This window comes from Dermacentor variabilis, unplaced genomic scaffold (genome assembly GCF_050947875.1).
Source record: "Dermacentor variabilis isolate Ectoservices unplaced genomic scaffold, ASM5094787v1 scaffold_16, whole genome shotgun sequence".
Taxonomy (NCBI): domain Eukaryota; kingdom Metazoa; phylum Arthropoda; class Arachnida; order Ixodida; family Ixodidae; genus Dermacentor; species Dermacentor variabilis.
The window spans coordinates 10,799,910-10,809,629 of record NW_027460324.1 but is presented as its reverse complement, the minus strand read 5'-3'; the positions used below and the strand labels follow the sequence as shown (position 1 = coordinate 10,809,629).

Below are 9,720 nucleotides of genomic sequence, written 5' to 3'. Positions count from 1 at the left end.
TATTCAGAGGTAACTACTTTTGCAATTATGTATTGCAAAAATAAGCTTTGATTATCTCTGAATAACATTTTTATTTGCTTCCTAAAAACTGTGCTGCGACTATTTATTAACCACCTTTATATATCCTAACGACTTGCTAGTAACATCCTGTCAACTATCTGTCTGTGGCGAATAGTGATTGCCAAGTGGCCAGGTGTGGCATGCAACAGAAGACAGGTTTCCATTTGTGCTTGAACACATCCATTTAATATCCCCAGGCTAGTAAGGAGGACGAGTTCTCCAGCTGCCCTGGAAGTAGGCTGAAATGTTGCGTTGTGTAGTCTAGAAAAGAGAAGAAAAAAGGCAATATATTAGTTTTGCTACAGTGACATTGCAACACACCATGCATCTGTTTCTTAAAAAGGAAGTGCACAAGAGACAAGCTTTCAACCCTGCGAGCTCTAAACATCTCCACTTGTTTTGTGCAAAGTCCTAAAAATGCATGAAATGACTGAATTAGTGCATTAAAGCTGGGAGCGTGATGGATGTGCGTAACACCAACAGATGCACAACACATAAACTCTATCATACCAATTGTCATCTACAAACAAAAGCTGTAAATCAACTTCAGTTTAATGAACTTCGATATTCGTATTGTGACCAGTACATGGAAGATTCATGTGTGAATTATCTTAGGAAAGGCAAGGTGCCAGTCATAACTGTGCTGCAGCTTTGCTTGGGCACAGGTACATAGAAGAGTGTGTTGCACTTAAGAACCACGAAATGATACAAGCAATATGTAAGCAGTTGAACAGGCGTTACGGACGTTCTACAGCAAGATTAGAAAATGCCTTTGCTGTGCAGGCAGACATTGTCAAAGTGAGCTTGTTACTAAACATGTTAGCTTTCCACAAGACAGGATATTATATTATCAGTGCGTTCATATGACCAGGGCCTCTATCACAAAAATACATATGCCAACAGTAATGACAATTTTCTAGTTATGGTGGCAAAGCTTGCATTATAATATGCTACTATAATCAGGTTAATAGCTATTTTAGCAGGAAAGAAAGGAGTATACCCTAAGATAGAACTGAAATTGCCATGAAAGGAGTTTTGTTGAAAACTGCACAAAGAATATTAAGATGCTTCTTTGTGACACACATACCTACTATGGTGTTGACCTTCTTGGAATCCAACGGATCCTTCTGTGGAAGGCATTTGACAGCCGCCCAAAAAAAGGACCTCCCTTCAACGTCTTCTATTGAAAAAGGAGCTTTAAGGAGGTCCTCCGCGAAGTGAAAGCCTGAGTTGTTAGCATCCAGGCACAGCCTCTTCAGCATGCCCTTTTCAACGTATACACCGTCACCGATGTTTACCTGTGAAAGAATACAACAACCACAGATTCATTTTATACACGTTTGATCAAGGAATGGTTAGGAAGTAGGGTAAGGTTTGCAAAAACGAAAGTCGCTGCTTCTCGTTGATTCGGTTTAAAGAACAAAGCAGCCTCACGTATACCATACATGCATTGTACTGAGCTGTGTACTTTTACGTAAGACTAGAAAGTATTGGGAACTTCAATGCAAAAGAAAGACATGCATCTGCCTAGAACTAAGCAAATGTGTGCCACCCCTTGACACAGAGTGAGATCTGGTGCTGTTTTAGTGATTAGCAGACATTGAAAGCTTCAAGCCTCACCGAGTATTGGGCCAAGCTGTGCTCGATTAGTGACGCACAAGTGCTCGAGAACTATCAAACAAGATGCAATTGTCTTCAAATACAATTCTGACTTCCCCTTGCAGACATGCAGTTTTCAATTTACTGACTGCACTTGGGTGTAAAGATTTTGTCTGACAGAGTGAATAAACCACATACACAAGCAGCATTTTCATAGTTGGCATAGTCTTTAATAGGTACTGATACCTTCAATTTAGAAAGCCCTGTATATTGGGCCTCATCAAACTAATTTCACAAAAGGTTTGTCAAGGTAGAAGCATAGAACTTTAGTCAATAAAAGACAGGTTAAATGAGTTAATTATTGCAATTATTACTGAAAATTAAATTTTAGACAGCTCATCCCAATGAGAAATTGATGCAAGCAGTTTGTACATGCCACATAAGCATTTAGCTATCAAAAATAGGTATTAGAGAAAACCTTCCCTTAGAGGTTCATTAGTACAAGCCGCCATGCCCTCGAGGAGACATAACTTCTTTTTCTGTAGGCAGAAAGGCGCTCGAGTATTTTATTGACACATATATGTGCCCATGAATATATGTCATCTCTGTTGTAAACCTTTTTTTCATGTACATGCAAGGTGTGTTTATAACATCTCATTGTGCACAAAATTTGCATAATAATTTAAAGACCGCGATTTTGTAGCGATGGTATTCCTTTTCGCTATTCGTTAGTGGGCTGACCGACGCCCCGGGCCGTGCTACGTACTGGAGCTGCCGGCCGTTAGCGGTGGGCGAGAAGAGTGATATAGAATCGAGGGGTAAGTATCGCTACAAAATCGCAGTCTTTAAATTATTACGCACTGCCATAACCTACGATTGCAAGAGCTGACATCTCGTTATTAAGATTTGGTTGGTCTGTCTTTCTTAAAGGCCGGCGTCTGATTGAAATGTCTAGATTAAAAATGCACCTCGTTATTGTAATATCGGCCTATATCCGCTCTATAACATAGAAGACAAATACGCGAAGACACTCAAGAACATAAACAATACACACAGGTTCTCGCGACGCGGACCTCCAAACCGAACTATATACATACAAAAATCTTCATACAAGCTTCTATCTGCTTAAGCGTCAAACATAGCAATCGTGTGTCAACGCGCGAAGCCCATGATACATCGAAGCATACATTACACATGTACTGTACTTGCGGGAATGCCTATATAGCGAATAACTTCTTGCCAGGAAACTACCGAACGAACACCAACTTTCAATGTGTTTTCATAATTGTGTGCCCATTCAGGCATAGCAATGAAGGCGGGTAGCAGAATGCAAGCACGCTGTAACATCAGAGGAAGCTTTCGTGAAATTGCTTGCTAAATGTGCACAGCAACATGGCTAACATACGATAGGAAAGCGCTTTGCTCTAGCTAGTTACACAACGCTCATTACGTAAATCATAAGCTTCAAGAATGCGCGCAAGCGCCAAACTTGCTTACCTTTCAAGACTTGGCAAACGCTCCTTCGTCAACAGGTACAGAGGCACCGACGTTTCTCTGGCGCAAGCACTGTAGAGCTTCCGATGAACTCCAGCTCCACAAAAGCACAACCTTCAACAGTCTTCCAAACACTACAATTCGAAGCCCCAGTACCAGACTTTTCACGAGAGCGCGGGCAGGCAGCTCGGCAGAACAAAGGCAGCTCGGACGGGCGCTGTACTAGGGCACTCACTGACGACACTGGTGGATCGCTCGAAACACACGGCGAACTAATGGCGTTACACGAGTCCGGAGGGTTTGCGATGGTTACTGCACACGACAAGGAGCACGTTTTGTCTAGGCACTTCTAAAATATAACTCAAATACCACCTTACTGCAAGGAGCATTCACTACAACCAACGCGGTGTGTCGACCAAACAGATACTGCAGTAGCGCCACTCTGCGGTATTTTAGAAAAATGTATCTTAAATGAAAAAAATTGCGTGTTTTTTTCCTAATAACATTTGATAGAGTCCTTTAATATATTTGTTTGGTCCAAAAGTGTGTACTTTGTACTTTGTGATACGAAGTTTAAGGAAATGTATATATAATAAAAACTAAGCGGATGTTGCCTTCAAGATTCGCAATTGCTTGAGGTGCATGCAGGTTGCAAAAGCACGGCCTTCGAGATCAGACTTTGTCACTCAAAGGAAGCCGTAGTGGGAGGCGGAGAGGCATTAGGCCCCAATCGTTGGGTTTACAGTGCCTAGGTAGGCTTCCTTATTTATAAAGAATATACGGGGACTTCAGCCGAACCATGAGCGAGCTATAAAGACACACGCGGTACGATTCGGTGTCCGATCCGACGTGCGGCGCTGCATGCTACGGCATGAGCGGCGCGTAAGCTCCGCCCACATCCAGCTCCCCAGCTTGAGTTCATATCCACGTCGAGAAACGCAATATAAACAACTCTGCACAACACTGCTTCGCTTTACGCGAACGCTGTCGATAAAATTATGCCCCTGTGAGTGACAGAACACTTCATGACGGCGCGTTGTCCACTGACGGCTCCGCTAAAGCCAGCGATAGGGCCGGTAGGCATAGCTAGGCGGTCGTTGCAGCCGACGGCGCTTGCGATCCAGCCCGAGCTCGTCGAAGAGTGCTTATTTTTGACAAAACAATTAACACTGTACACTTAGGTCGGCCGTAATTAAATACAATTGGTTTACTTGACGCAGTCGTTGCGAAGGGCAAACGTGCAAGCGAAGCGAGCGGCCTCGCTCAGATGGTCGGTGTGTGATGTCTGCTCGCGAAATGCCCTCGCGTCGCGGCTCCCGATCTCACCAGTAGCTTAGTGCTAGTGTACCAGGCGCTGGTTTGCATAACAGGCACACGTTCGAGATAATTTTACTGAACTAGTAACTATTTCATGTCAGAAACAAACTGCAGCAGGCAAGGAAAAAGAATAACTGCGAGAAACCGGCCAGCCAGCATCGCCTCCGTGGAGGGAACGTCAGAGAACGTCACATGCCAGCCGCGCTGCCATTGGCTGCAACCAGACGACGGTGCAGTTGTCGGACATGTCGGACGATGAAAATCTGCCCGGTTTGTCGCACGCGGGACGTCCGATCCGGCGCTTCGGCACGGCAAAACACCTCGATTCGGGCTGCAGTTTCGGCGCGTCGGACGCCAGATCGGACACCGAATCGGACCGTGTTTCTCCCGCTTTAGTTGGCGAACACGAGCCGATCAGCGCGCCGTCCGTGCAGCTCCATCTAGTGTTATGGTGCATGGCCTACGGGCTTCTTTGACACCTACTGAGCACAAATTCATGATCACCGCTCATATACACGCTTCCCATGGCACTAGCTGTCGTGTTTTCGAGAATACGTGCCCTCATCTTGAATTGGTGAGACATATTTCCTCTTAGCGTCCGGTATTAGGAGCAATTTTTTTCTATGAACATTCTACTATCATCTGTTACTAGGAAGTTGATTAAAAATTAGGAAAACAGTTACTGTGCAAAAAAACATTTTTTTTAAAGCAGCCAGTCTTTGCATATTCATTTATAGTTCAGATGCTGTTATATGTTCATTTTTCACTAAATCATTTTTAACAACTTTCTAGTAACCAGTGTTACTAGAAAGTTGATTGAAAATTGTGGAAATTTACACCTGTCCATGAAACAAGACTGTCTTGCACCAGCCATGTTCACTGAATAATTATAACCTTATTGAATAATATTCATGCATGTTTTGTAACTTGGGTTATGTACTTTAAGAACATAATTATTTTTATGGACTTCCTATTGAATCGTGTTTCTAAAAAGTTAAGATAGTGTGTCTTAACTTTCTAGTAACTTTCTTTTTACATACTGAAGTTAGAAAAGAAGTAACCAACTTTCTTTTGACAAACGTTACTAAAAAGTAAAAGTCAATAGGATGTTACTAAAGTTGATAGGATGTTGATAAAAGTTCTAAAGAAAGTAAGGAAGCATTTTTATATGGGATCGCATTTATTGGCTTCTTCCATAAATTTGCTTATAGCCATGATCCATTTACTCTACCTCATACACAGGCAAATCGTACATCGTACCGATTGCATAATCACCTCAGTTTCAAATCGGTTTCGAGGGAAACCACCGCATTGAATTGATCAGCTTTGCCACGTGCATTCGTCTTTTGGAATGGCCTTCCTGACAGCATCATATCAAATATGCTGCATTGTGTTTGGAAGTGTTTCTGTCTCCTTCCATTTTCCAGTTTATTGTGTTTATTGTGTGTGTTTATCTAGTTTTTATTATTGCATAACGATGTTAAAATAACGATGTTCAAACTGCATCTGTGCGCACCCCCAATTTGTAACCCCCCTCACGTAACGCTCCAGTAGGAGCCCGTGAAGTACCTGAATAAATGAATAAATAAATAAATGAACATCGGCACGGCGTAATACTTTGCCAGTGTTGGTGTGCAGTCTCAGAATGATCTACGGTTATTGCACTGCACGGCGACGTTAAGTTTTCTTACTTTCACATATAAAATACGAACAGTTGAATAACTGTTTACGTTCCAGGGAATATCCTGAAGTGTGCGGTATGCTGAACTACACTAATAAACAACGCATCGACACGACGTAAGGCTTTGCCATTAAATTCGTGCAGAAGACGCCTCAGTTCAAAATGTGTTCCCCTGCAACTATAAAATTTTCATGTGCTATCGTCGCAGCAGAGTACAACTCACCTCGGCCATGACTTCTTCGCCACGCCAGCCACGCGTTCTGTGCTGCAAGCTCGGCTAGGGAAGAGCGGAGCTAGCAACATAATCCCCGGTAATACGTAGGCGAAGACAGATCTCGAATACCAAAAGTTTCTACGTTGCTCTCTCGCGGCCACTGCTCCTCACACTTGCGCAGAGAGCAGTTAAATCCAAACTTGATGTTCTCGTACGCACTCACAGTAGGGCGATACGAAATCATGACAAAGAGCACACGTGATTTCAGTCAGGTTTTATTTTACTGTGGAGCTTAACGGCTACTCGTTTGCTTTCTTGCAGCTGATGACAAAGGAAAAGCGTGGGTATACAGCGCGGTATCAACTAACAAAAGTGAAGGTACGTAGTAGGTAACCATTATTGCAAAAGCGGCTCATATTATTACTTATGAATAACCTATCTATAAAGCAAAAGATTTCTAAGTGCAAAGCATTTCTTGGTGAACATTTCCCACTTTGACGCCGTCCGTCCGTCCGTCCGTCCGTCTGTCTGTCTGTCTGTCTGTCTGTCTGTCTGTCTGTCTGTCTGTCTGTCTGTCTGTCTGTCTGTCTGTCTGTCTGTCTGTGAATCGATCTATATAGCTATAGTGGACCGCATAAAAGCATTGATGCTTTCGCGGACTACAGGTTACTGTTTGTGGCACATATAAGAAATTAATATTGCTATTGTACTTTGCTCCCTATTGTTTCCTATATTCTTAGAACACAAGATTGTGTCATTCGGGCCATAGCACTGCCCATTCCCGCTCAAGAGCATCATTGCTTTGGCGGGCTGAAGAAATATTTCATTTGTATGTCTTATGGTTTAATAAAGAAAGAAAGAGAGGAAGAAAGAAAGAAAGAAAAAAAGAAAGATTTATCCGCCTACATCTTCCTGCTGACATGGTCGTTTCGTTAGCTTGGTATGTATGAAAATTGGCACAATATGACAAGAGTGTATGCCGAACACAACTGACCGGTCATGACCTCAATATCATGACATGTGTGCCATGATCTTGTCATGTAGGCCAGCAAACAGGCGATTACATCTGAGTGCTGTCATGGTCGTTTCGCTAACTTGGTGTGTACTATTTGCATAGTATGACAAGAGTGCATGACGAATATAAATGATAGGTCCAGACATGAGTATCACTACACGCGTGTTATGTAGGTCATAAAACATCCGCCTATTTCTTGGTGCTATCATGGTCGTTTCGTTAACTTGGTAGGCTGCCAGCACACTGCATCGCATGACAGCGATTCCCACAGGGTGTGGGATCTGCGGACTTTTTACAGCGAATCTGTATACCTCTACCCTCTAAGGAAATTTTCTTGTCGTAAGCAAAAAAACACCCCATACGTGGGCCGATTCTGGAGATAGTGCAATGCTGGGCCGACCCGCGGCGGAGGTGAATAAGGCATTAAGCACTCCCCATACGTAGGCCGATCCCGAAGATAGCGCAATGCCATCCCGACCCTCGGCGGACGTGAAGAAGGCGTTAAGCACACCACATACATGGGCCGATCCTGAAGATAATGCAATGCCGGGCAGTCCGGCGGCGTAGGTGAAGCAGGTGTTCAGCACTCCCCATACCTGGGCCGAAACAAGATAGCGCGATCCTGGGCCGACCCGCGGCTGAGGTGAAGCAGGCAAAAGCACTCCGCATACGTGGGCTGAAACCGCAGAGAGTGCAATGCCGGGCCGAGCCGCGGCTGAGGTGAAGCAGGCGTTAAGCACTCCCCATACGTGGGCCGATCCCAGAGATAGTGGAATGCCGGGCCTACCCGTGGTGGAGGTGCAGTTCGTTATTATGGGGCCTACATACATGAGCTTAGCTGGTCATGCTTCTTCACAGAGTGGAAGAGCGAAAAGTTTTTGAACACTCCTGAGTGCTGTTTAATCCGTGGCTAACATCCTAACCTAACCTCACTGTACACGATAGCAAGCTCAATGTACAGCTGTAATTAGAAGTTGTGATTGAATAACTTACTCATTCAGACCACTTCGTGCACGCTTGGTGAAATTTTACAGGAGAATTTGAGAGTATTAGCTATGCTAAAGTTTATTTCATGCAGTTTTGTGTGTTGTTGCATCTGGGTCGCCAGCCCCAAGGGTAGTGTTGGCCTGACGGCCTGGGGCACAGCTTGAAGCATCCGAAGGTCCAGGCAAAGGATGAGTCGACTGCTAACTGAACAACCTGTTTATTTTAGCATCGCGAAAGAGCGGCCGGTCAGGTCGACCAAACTGGAGAAACGGGAGACCATGTTACTCGACGGAAGAAAACGAAGCCTCTCTCTTGGCGTCCGGGGGCAGCTGCTTTTATACTCTCGGAATCGAGGGCAAGAAGGAACGCCTCGATAGAGGCGCAAGTGACGGCGGCGCCCGGGCACGTTGTGACAAGAAGTGACGCATCCGCCGGGCCGGCGCCGGTCAGACCTCCTCGCTTCACAGTTGGGGAGCTCCTCTCCCCGGCTGCCGCGCTTTGACAAGCGTCGGCACCAACATGCACACACACTCACACACACACACGAAGAAACATGGCATTGAAACATGCCTGGACGCGCTTGGCGGGAGGCGTTGCGGCAGCGCTGCACTGGCCAAAATGTCCGCCGCTGTGAACGAAGCCCCGGCGTCCGTTGCATCCGCGCCGGCTATACCGCACGTCGGAGGCGAAACGTAAGACACCGCCCCGCCGGTAGAAGGAGATACCGATGGTCAGGGGACTGCATCCGCAGTCCGGAGGGATGTCGCTCAATGATGCTCATAACCGAAGTCGGTCGTCGCTCGGTGTTTCTTGAGCGCAGCGCACAGAGAAGGCCTCGTTCTCACGTGCAGGTTCACACAGGACACTGCAAAGTGACTTCGGGAGGGTTGCCATTTTTGTTCTCGTTCCCAGGAAGCGTTAGAACTACGCCGAAACTCAACCGCTCAGTCAGCAAGCACGACACAACCCTCACTAAGCCACGCCAGGCTCTTTCCCCTTTTATACTACTGCCTAGTTCCTTACATTAGTCTAGCAGCACTCAGAACGCGTCCAAAAATTGGAAAATTGCACTAGAAAGCACGTCATGACTTTCATTCATTCATTCATTCATTCATTCTTTATTTACATCATATTTTACAAAATACAAAAGCCTTACTGGACCCATAGCCATTGGCTAGTCCCGGGTCCGTAGTGAACTTAGGCTATAAAACGCAACAGGCGAGCACACAAAAGCAGCAGACATATTACATAATAGTAATATAAAACATAGATAACTCAGACGCGAAAGTAAATATAACTCAGCGTTCTTTTATCCTCAACGCGCGCGAGCAACAAAACGGACATAATATTTAA

At 45.0% G+C, this 9,720-nt stretch overlaps 1 long non-coding RNA gene across 1 annotated transcript; it reads right to left on the bottom strand.

The window, feature by feature from the left end:
* Positions 1–223: 223 nt before the first annotated feature.
* Positions 224–3,579, bottom strand: LOC142568040 (uncharacterized). Its single transcript, XR_012825354.1, has 3 exons — positions 3,157–3,579; positions 1,148–1,358; positions 224–321 (listed from the first exon to the last, which is right to left on the bottom strand). It is a non-coding gene; the product is annotated as an uncharacterized LOC142568040 (long non-coding RNA).
* Between the last annotated feature and the right edge of the window lie 6,141 nt (positions 3,580–9,720).